Genomic DNA, 9,142 nt, shown 5'->3' with positions numbered 1-9,142 from the left:
CAATGCTTTTGAAGGATAGCTCTGAGTCGTCCCCACCTTCCTCCAGTATCTCACTGGCAGTCCCTCGTGAGTGCGGCACGCACCTTTTTCTTTTTCTCGGAGCGGGAAATAATACAGTTTTATTTAGACAATTGTTTTTACTATCATTTAGGAGCTTCAACTATGAATTACGTTTTGCTAACTACAGAACTACTGCTTTGTTTATTTTAGTCATTAAGGAGATAATTATATGACTGCAGTTAGAAATCCCATTGATGCAGGATATATCTATGGTTATCAAGCTCAAGGTTGAGGGGCTGTCATCTTTCAAGCCATCAGGTAGTCTTGTACTCACATAAAACTCATAGCTTTTGTTTCATTGGGATCGCTACTAGATGATGGACTACTATATTGCTATATATTTCGATGATGCATGAATCTTTTTATAAAAGAAAAAACAACGGGCCAAAGAACATCAGTTCATTCAAATAGTATAGTAAATGCTTATTGACGATGAGAGGATTTTTGTTATTTCTTGCTCTGGTGGACAACAGATGAGCCTGATATTTCTCACTTTGTGTCACCTAATTTTCTTGAACACAATCCTCCATTAGCATTTCGTTCAGTACCTTGAAAGGGAGATAAAGTTGTTCTACTACCAGTTACTACCAGGCTAAAAATGCACATTCTGGTTGTTCTTATTGTGACAAGGTAGAGTGTAGTGGAGGAGGCATCCTTGCAGGCAATGGAAAGGACATCGACGTGATTATTTCTTCTCTAAAGAATTTGCTACTGTATTTTTTTGTTTGTTTGGGGAATTCAGTACCTGCTGGTTTGTAGGATAGCAGTAGGTGATACCTTATTTTAGATTGTTATGTGATACCTGGTATGCAATGCTACATTTGATCAAGACCATAGCAACTCATATCTGTCCAAGCTTATCATTTTGCATAACTACCCATTTTGTAGCTTGTATGTTTTGTATTCAAGATGCTCCACAGAGAATATGAAATATGATTAGAGGGTATTGAGATATTCTGTTGTGAAAATTGTCTCAAGAAATCAAGGAATTTGCTAGCAGGTATGTACCATAGTAATATTGTTGAGGGATTGATCTTTAGTTCTAATCAGTATCCCGGGTGGATTTTTTGTTTTGTCAGAAGTAAACAATTTTGCAACTTGTCCAGAGCACAATATCACTCATGTGTTATCAGTCTAATATTCTCCACTAAGCGGACAGCTTGGGTGGTAGCATGTGTGTAGTTTATTCTTGCTTCATGTTGTATTATATATGGGTAGGTGCATGATAATGGATTAGTTAAATTATATTACTCTTCATCAATGACTTGATTAGTTTTTGGAGAACACGTAAAACCTGAACATACCTTGTACATATTTTTTGTTCGGTTGTTTGAAGACGATGATTTTGGTTGAAAATCCTCTCTTCATGACTAGTGGGAATATTTTTAGTGCATCTCTCTACTTTTGGCATCTCCAATCTATAATATCAGAGAGAATGACTCTTATCCTTTTCGTTTTCAGTGGTGCCCAGATGTTTCCGTTGGTAACAATGCATATGTCATGTTTCAAGGTTCACTTTCTTTATCAAATACAGTGTTTCACAAAAAGCCGTACTTCTGGTTTGATCTTCTATCGTTCTGTTATACTTCAGTAGTGTGCTATAGATTCACTTTCTAAACCAATATATTTATATACTGAACGAAGCCAAATTAACACCTATCCTCTCAAGATATTCTTGGTGAAAGGCCTCAATTTTCCATATATTTATTTTTACTAGTAGGATATGTAGACATTTATTAGTACGAAGCCTTGGTGTTACTAAATTGATGATTCCTTCATTTTTCTTACATTTTGTGCCTAGCAGGTGAGAAGCATACATCAGTGATGAATAATCATATTATTTTTATGTTTTATAGGTTGTCTCCCGTGAGGCTTTTGGTCTGGACCAACCAAATAGCGTTTAAGCTATTGGACTAGGAAAGATCATAACAAGCAATATAAGTTAGCTTCAATAATTTATTTTCCTTGGTATTTTAGAAGCAACATCAATTGATATTGCTAAGGAGGATTTGAAATATGGACAAGACAAGAGTTTTTTAAACCTTTTTTCTTCCAGCGAATTTGATGTATGGCATACAATGGTAGTGATTTTGATGTATCGGGGCATGTAGCAAAGCAATGCTAGGATTTCAAGGATTGGAGAAAGTGAGCATATTAATTCATTTCTTTTGCTCTTCTAGTTGTAATCACAATTTCTCTGAATCTTCTTAAATGAAGAAACTTATCTTCTTACTTTTGAGAGGCGGAGAAAGGATTTTCTTCGGGTTCTGCTGTTAATTCTAATTTATTGTATGTTTTTGTTAAATTTATATTAGTTGGGATGCGCATTGCGCATGTAAGATTACCATGGTTGGAGGTGACAAGTTGCATACATGCTATTGTATGCATTGTTTGAGGAAGTTTGATTCATGCACGATACTTGCACTCTAATTTCATTTCCCTTTTCAACAGTTTATTTTAACTTCTCATCCTAAACTAAGTGTGACCTAGATTTAAGTATCGGATAGATGGAGATGGTGTAAAAAAATCTCACAGATAACAAATGTTCTTATTGGATTTTCTAGCGAGCATGGGTACGTTTTCTTAAGTAAAAAAGAGGGATTTTCTAACGAGCATTGCATATTCCAACTAAAATTTCCTTATATATAAGAACTTCTGAACTCAAAGGGTGCAAGAATGGGTGATTATCTTACCATTACATGGCTAACTATTCTATGCTGTAAAAAAATAGGGAATAGGAGCTGTAACAACACACGAGCATTCAATTAAAGTTGACATCAGCAAATTCGTTCTCACATTGAATACTCATATGCCAACTGGTTATGCATGGGGTATACTAGAGGAGGGCAAGATGCTTCGCCTTGCTGGGTCAAACATAATTTGTTACTCTACAGAGAATGATACTTTGGTGGAAACCCCGCAGATTATGATCCAAATGATGAAGTTGTGGACATCTACACTGAGGTATTGTTGTGGAGCTTCGGACCATCAAGGCCATTGAGTGCATATTGTTGCGTTATTGTGTTGTTCATATTGTCGATGACGATTGCCTTTTTTCAAAGATGCTTGACTGTGTCAACTGTGCTTGCTAGGTTTAGAGAAAAACCATGTTCCCTAAATTTATCGTCATTAGAGTTACTAGCGGGTTCTCATAGGATTCCACAGTGCACTCAAGCATGGTATAGAAGCATGTTCAGAATGCAAGTACATCCTCACCCACCCCAAAGTATCAGGATGGCACATCATTTTTTTCAAGAGCCGCCAAATGCAATTAGGTTGGGTGTTGCTTCCTAAGAGATGTTTGTGGGTCTTGAATTGCAGAACTACAAGAAACGGTCTTGCTAAGGCCCATGCAATTAGGTCTTGATATGACGGTACAAGAAATTATTGCAGGGTTATAGTCAGCGGCATATAGTGTATTAGTGGTAAATTAAATGTGCAATCTATTGGTTTTCAGGGCTTCCGGCTACGATCCAGAGTTGTTTCTGAATATTTATGAATATCAAAATGTTGTTTGAACTAATCACAAAAGAAGTATTCCTTCAGTTATACCTATATTTCCAACATCCATGTTTTGTGAGACACTAGCTATCCGATTTAGAGATACGAGCCAACTCCAATATATACAAGCTTTAACCAAGCCTCCTGCTGCTGCATACATCCATCCGAACTTTTGTGTTGTTCATAATAGCTTACGAACAATGTGTTTTGCCCAAGCTAATGAAATTTTGTGATAGACTGACCATGCCTCGTATGAAGTGAAAAAATAATAATGTCCAAAAAAGAAGCAGTACACACAGCATAACTTACAGGTTACAAGAAACGATGGCATAAGCTATTGTTGTCCATACAGTTGGACAATTTAAACAGGTAACAGATTCAGAGATACAAGCAAACTGATCAAACATGTTACGGACTACATTGAAACCTCCGAGATGTAAACTTCAAACAACCCTTCCGTTGCATGGACCTAACCCAATCTCCGCATTGTCCATCGGAACGAGGGACCAAGCAACAGTACCTGAGCGCCACAAAGCGCACATTTCTCCTGGCTTATGCCGCAAAACTTGGGCATTAAACGAACACGAGCTCGTTTAGCGACAGCACCAGATTTCGAGTAGGCCTGAATGATAATGTCCAACGCTCCCTCGGTTTCCACGGAGACAACTTGCCTCTGCAGATCAATGTAAGCACCACGGCCATTAGGGATTGCTCTACCTTTTGATTCGACCAACACAATCCGGCTAGACGAGCGTTCAATTGTATGACGGTTGATCCCACTATCAGTGAACACAAACTCCCCTGATGACGGGTAGCAAGCGACCAAACCGCCGTGTTCGAAAGGCCATGACCCGTCTTTTGACAACATGGACGTTCAAGATAGTGGCCTGGACCGTCCTTCTAACCGGCTGCACGCATAGCTCTAGTGTGCACATGACGTTCTTGAAGCAGATGGTCGAGACACCGGGACCATGTCCTCCCGTGTAACGGCACGCTTGGCTGATCAACGCTTTGTCGGGTGTACCTTTTACCGCGAGTTGGAGCTCGAAATCGACGGCGTCCGTGAACACAATCGCACGGGATGGACCCGTGAGGCACAAAAAAGAATCCTGCAAGCGAGCACCATCAAGGAGTCTGTCGATCAGCAAGCGAGGACTGGCGCGGGGTAAGAGCACTACATGAAAAGAAGACGAGCAGCATACATACACGTACATTCTGTTTCAGTTGCTGCGCCTGCTAGTAGGTACGGCGACGGAAGAGGATGTTTCGGCGGCCATCCACGGTGTCTCGGACGGCAACTACGCCGTAGACAGACAAGGGGAACTCGAGGCCACCAGCGATTTCGACGAGTTTGATGGAGATGATCTGCAAGGTTTCCGGGGTGAAACCGGCGGTGTTGTATGGGATGTGTCCAGGTGTGTAGTGCGTAAACTGCATTGAACTCAACACAGCTGCACCAAGTACCCAAACCAAGCGAGTGTGTTAGAAATTACTAGCATGCGCGCACAAGGTCTATATATAGATAAACACCTTGCTATATAGAAATTGAATTGAATAAATATGAGAGGGTTTGTTTCTTCTCACTTTCGTTGTCGAAGAAAGCACGCCGGGAGGAGGAGGAAGCGGATTTCCAGTCCCGAGCGTGTTTCGTGTAGGTCGCCGCCTCGTCGGCCATCTCCTCCTCCGCCGTCTTCTTGGGCGCTGCAGTCTTATCTTGTTCGGCCATAGTCGTGTTCGTGCTCTCGTTCCGATGCGTTCAGGGGCGGCGGCGCTAAGTCCTCCGCCAGGGAAAACGTGCTAGTAGGAAAATCCTTATAGGCGAAGCTTAGTTCTGTGGCGCACCGTTTTGAGTGCGCCACAGAAACTTATTTTGTGGCGCACGAGACTGTGTGCGCCACAAAACTAGCTTATTTTTGTGGCGCATTGCTGAACCCTGCGCCACAGAAACTATGTGGGGCCCACATCCTGGCACTCCCAATTATTAGCGTAGGTATTTCTGTGGCGCACACGGCCTGCTGCGCCACAGAAATATAAGTTCCCCTATTTCTGTGGCGCACTTGCTCTGGTGCGCCACAGAAGTTGTTGATTCTGTGGCGCACTTGAGCTGGTGCGCCACAGAAATAGGGGAACTTATATTATCCCCGTACCCCTCCCCGCGCCGTCTCATCCCCTCTACTGCCGCGCCACCTCTCTCCCTTCTCCCCCTCCGATCCGTACCAAGGCGCGCCGCCATGGTCGTCGCCGTCGCCATCGCCGTCGCCGCCGCCTTCCTCCGCGAGGGGCGCATGCCCCCACGCTCCACCCATCCCCGCCACCAGCAGCACATGCCGCTGCGGCGTGGAGGAGGAGGGGCCAAGGCGTGCAGGGGAGGGGTCCGCGCCGCCGCATCAAGGAGGAGGCCGAGCCGCCGCGTCCTCCACCTCCTCCACCCCCTGCCATCGTCGTCAAACTCCTCATCCACCCCCGTTTTCGGTGAGCTCCACCTCTGCCCTCCCCTCCCTCTTCCTTCTCCCGCGCGAGCAAGGTGCTCGATGAAATGCTCGGATGCTGTTTCTCAGTATCTCCTCTATGCAGAGAGGGGGAGAACTCTCTCCCCTCCTTTGCTGGCTTGGTTTGTTACTCAGTATCTCCTCTATGCAGCCAAGTGAAGCTATCTGCTACTTTGATTGTCTTGCTATGGTAACTGAATCCATGCAATTGCTTGGTTCTCGGACATTGGGTGATTCAATCTTCACCTCGTGCCAGGTTGCAATTGATGTCTAATGCAATTGTAATTAACCGCTTATCACCTTGTATGTGCACAGGGATTGAATTATGATCCCATTGCTTGCGCTTGTTGCTCGTCAAGAACTGCATGAAAGCCTTGATTGCTTTATCGAAGCTTTGGCTCTAGTAAAGTGTCATGTGCAGGTCATGCTGCTATTGCTTGATTAATTGCTGCTATGCTTGTTACCGATGGAGCTATAGTTGATTAATTGGTGCTATGTTTGTTACCGATGTCTGCTATATTGCTTGATTAATTGGTGCTATGCTTGTCACTTCTTATTAATGAACCATGTGTTGGTGATGATTCAGTTAAACTAAATGGATTTGATTTGTTTTCCAACCTTTGTTGAAAACAAATCCAAAGTTTGAACCTGTATAAGGTGATGAGGACTTGTTTACTCGGTGTGGATTGCTTATGTTATCCAAATAGAGATATTCACGATAGGGAATCATGTAAATGAATGCCACTATGGTATCCTTTGAAGAAAATGGGAAGTTTCGATGGTTTAAAAGACTAGCTAGGTGATGCTAGGTTATTCGACTTGGCTGTCAAGGTTGGTTTTATCTCGGTTAACATGGATTGGCTATGTGCTCTTGCTTACTTATGCATATCCATCTCTCATCGGAGTGACTAGCTCAGGCTTGGCCTCTCTCTTGCCGACATCACTTTGTTACTACCAAGTGATGAGTAATCCCTTATGGACCCTAGCTTTGTTTTGAACTCAACCGAGTAATGATATATTTCTTTTTCTTGTTGGCTTTGATGAAATTAGAGATATCCACCGTAGGGGATCATGTAAATGAATGCCACCGTGGTATCCTTTGAAGAAAAAGGACTCAGTTTCGATGGTTTTAAAATGCTAGGTGGTGCTAGGTGATTCAGCTTGGCTGTCAAGGTTGGTTTTATCTCGGTTAACTTGGATAGGCTATGTGTTCTTGCTTACTTATGCATATCCATCTCTACTGGATTGACTAGCTCGTGCTTGGCCTCTCTCTTACAGACATCACTTGGTTACTACCAAGTGATGAGTAATCCCTTATGGACCCTAGCTTTGTTATGAACTCAACTCGAGTAATGATATATTTCTTTTTCTTGTTGGCTTTGATGAAATTAGAGATATCCACCGTAGGGGATCATGTAAATGAATGCCACCGTGGTATCCTTTGAAGAAAAAGGACTGTTTCTGATGGTTTTAAAATGCTAGGTGGTGCTAGGTGATTCAGTTGGCTGTCAAGGTTGGTTTTATCTGGTTAACTTGGATAGGCTATGTGTTCTTGCTTACTTATGCATATCCATGTCTACTGAATTGACTAGCTCAGACTTGGCCTCTCTCTTGCCAGCATCACTTGGTTACTACCAAGTGATGAATAATCCCTTTGGAGCATCTGCTCCATGCATGCTATGTGTGTTTGAGCATCTTGACTTATGTCACCATGGTTGCTGGTTTGGTGGTGTTTTTGTACTTGTCGATGATTAGATGGTTGGTTGATCACTCGTACACTCGGGTGTCGCTAGTGAGCCTGGTGTGATGGCACAAATATCAATCTCTTGTGCATCCTACCTGGCCTCACTAACGCCATCCCGGGATGTTCATATTTGTTTCGACCTACAAAGTATGAGGCATTCCATTTAGTTCATACTAGCTACTTCTTAATTGCATTGGCCTTTCTTCCATTTTAGTGCCGATGATTAGAATGTTTGGTCACCTATACGCCGCAATATACTTTGTAGACGAGCTCCCCTTTCCCGGCCGCCGTTCCGTGAACGAGTCCTTGATGAGACAACAACGCCGACATGCCACTCCGGCGCAGCACCATTTTTCTTCTCTCGCCGTCTCAGCATGTGAACGAGTCCTTAATGCCAAGACGGTGCCAGCCTCCTAGCATCATGCCGACCCCGTTGTCGCGCTCGGCCGTGTCGATCACGCGCCCCGCACTCTTCGCTTTTGCCCGGTGAACGAATAGACTAATCGCTGGAATAAGGAAGCCGATGACGGCCGATCGCAATTTAATCTTGCGACCGGCTGTCATCGGTTTCGTTATTCCAACGATCAGCCTATTGGTTCACCGGGCAAGAAGGCGAACAGCTGCAGGCGCGGACACACGGCTTGAAGCGCGGCAACACGGCCCGGCATAATGCCGGGCAGGCCGGCACGGTCTTTGCATCAAGGACTCGTTCACTGGACAGCGAGGGACCGGCGTGGTTCTCGCGCCGGAGATGCAGATCGGCGTTGTTGTGTCGTCAAGCACCCGTTGACGGAACGCCGACCGGGGAAAGGGGGCCCTCTCGCAAAGTATACGGCGGTGTATACCGCAACTATGGTTTCCGACCATAGTATTTGTGTTGACCAACAATGTATGAGGCACATATTCTATTTTGTCATTCCATTTGCTTTGAGATTTTCAAAATGCCGTTGATTAAAATGTTTGGTCACCGTACACTCGGGGTGGCGTAAGTGAGCCCGGTAAGATAGCACAAATATCAATCTCTTGTGCATCCTACCCGGCCTCGCTTACACCATCCCTAAATGTTAATATTTGTGTTGACCAACAATGTATGAGGCACTTATTCAATTTTGTCATTCCATTTGCTTTGAGATTTTCAAAATGCCGATGATTAAAATGTTTGGTCACCGTACACTTGGGGGTGGCGTAAGTGAGCTCTGGTAAGATAGCACAAATATCAATCTCTTGTGCATCGGACTTGGTCTCACTTACGCCATCCCTGAATGTTAATATTTGTGTTGACCAACAATGTATGAGGCACTTATTCCATTTTGTCATTCCATTTGCTTTGAGATTTTCAAAATGCCGA

The 9,142-nt window shown here is 43.6% G+C and overlaps 1 pseudogene; it reads right to left on the bottom strand.

Moving 5' to 3' along the window:
- Positions 1 to 4,004: 4,004 nt before the first annotated feature.
- On the bottom strand, positions 4,005 to 5,287 carry LOC124655567 (annotated as a pseudogene).
- Positions 5,288 to 9,142: the final 3,855 nt, after the last annotated feature.

The sequence above is a fragment of the Lolium rigidum genome, chromosome 5 (assembly GCF_022539505.1).
Source record: "Lolium rigidum isolate FL_2022 chromosome 5, APGP_CSIRO_Lrig_0.1, whole genome shotgun sequence".
NCBI classification, from domain to species: domain Eukaryota; kingdom Viridiplantae; phylum Streptophyta; class Magnoliopsida; order Poales; family Poaceae; genus Lolium; species Lolium rigidum.
The sequence above is the reverse complement of the archived record's forward strand: the minus strand, read 5'-3'. Positions and strand labels throughout refer to the sequence as shown.